We start from the raw sequence: 822 nt of genomic DNA on the forward strand, positions 1-822 counted from the left end.
TGGCATAGTCAATAAAGAATAAATAGATATTTTTCTGGAACTCTCTTGCTTTTTTGATGATCCAACGGATGCTGGGAATTTGATCTCTGGTTCCTCTGCCTTTTCTAAAACCAGCTTAAACATCTGGAAGTTCACAAGCCTGGCCTGGGGAATTTACATATTGATAATTACCTTAAATGTAAATTGATTAAATGCACCAACCAAAAGATATAGACTGGCTGGGCGAATGAAAACATGTGCATGTATGCACTTCCACTTACTACATCACTCTGCTTGACGCCCTCAAACTGTATGTGATTATTTTATATTGTTAGGTTAATCATGTTCCATTATGGCTTGCAACTATAATTATCTTCTTTTGGGGGGGGATTCTGGCTATTGGCTTCCCTGGTGGCTCAGAGGTTAAAGCGTCTGCCTTCGATGCGGGAGACCCAGGTTCAATCCCTGGGTCAGGAAGATCCCTTGGAGAAGGAAATGGCAATCCACTCCAGTATTCTTGCCTGGAGAATCCCATGGACAGGGAAGCCTAGTAGGTTACAGTCCACGGGGTCGCAAAGAGTTGGACACGACTGAGCAACTTCACCTTCCTTCTGGCTATTGATTGTGAAAACTGACAAACATCTTTTACTATTGTGATTATGTAACTATTACTCACTTAATACCATTGCATCATGATTGGTCAACAGAAAAATAATAGAACTCTATATCAACAAGTGAAGTGAAAGTCTTTGGGTCATGCCCGACTCTCTGCGACCCCATGGACTGTAACCTGCCAGGCTCCTTTGTCCATGGAATTCTCCTGGCAAGAATACTGCAGTGGGT

The 822-nt window shown here is 42.5% G+C and overlaps 1 non-coding gene across 1 annotated transcript; it reads left to right on the plus strand.

Moving 5' to 3' along the window:
- The first annotated feature begins 384 nt into the window (after window positions 1–384).
- Window positions 385–457, plus strand: TRNAR-UCG (transfer RNA arginine (anticodon UCG)). Its single transcript has one exon. It is a non-coding gene; the product is annotated as a tRNA-Arg (tRNA).
- Window positions 458–822: the final 365 nt, after the last annotated feature.

The sequence above is a fragment of the Capricornis sumatraensis genome, chromosome 8 (assembly GCF_032405125.1).
Source record: "Capricornis sumatraensis isolate serow.1 chromosome 8, serow.2, whole genome shotgun sequence".
Classification (NCBI taxonomy): Eukaryota; Metazoa; Chordata; class Mammalia; order Artiodactyla; family Bovidae; genus Capricornis; species Capricornis sumatraensis.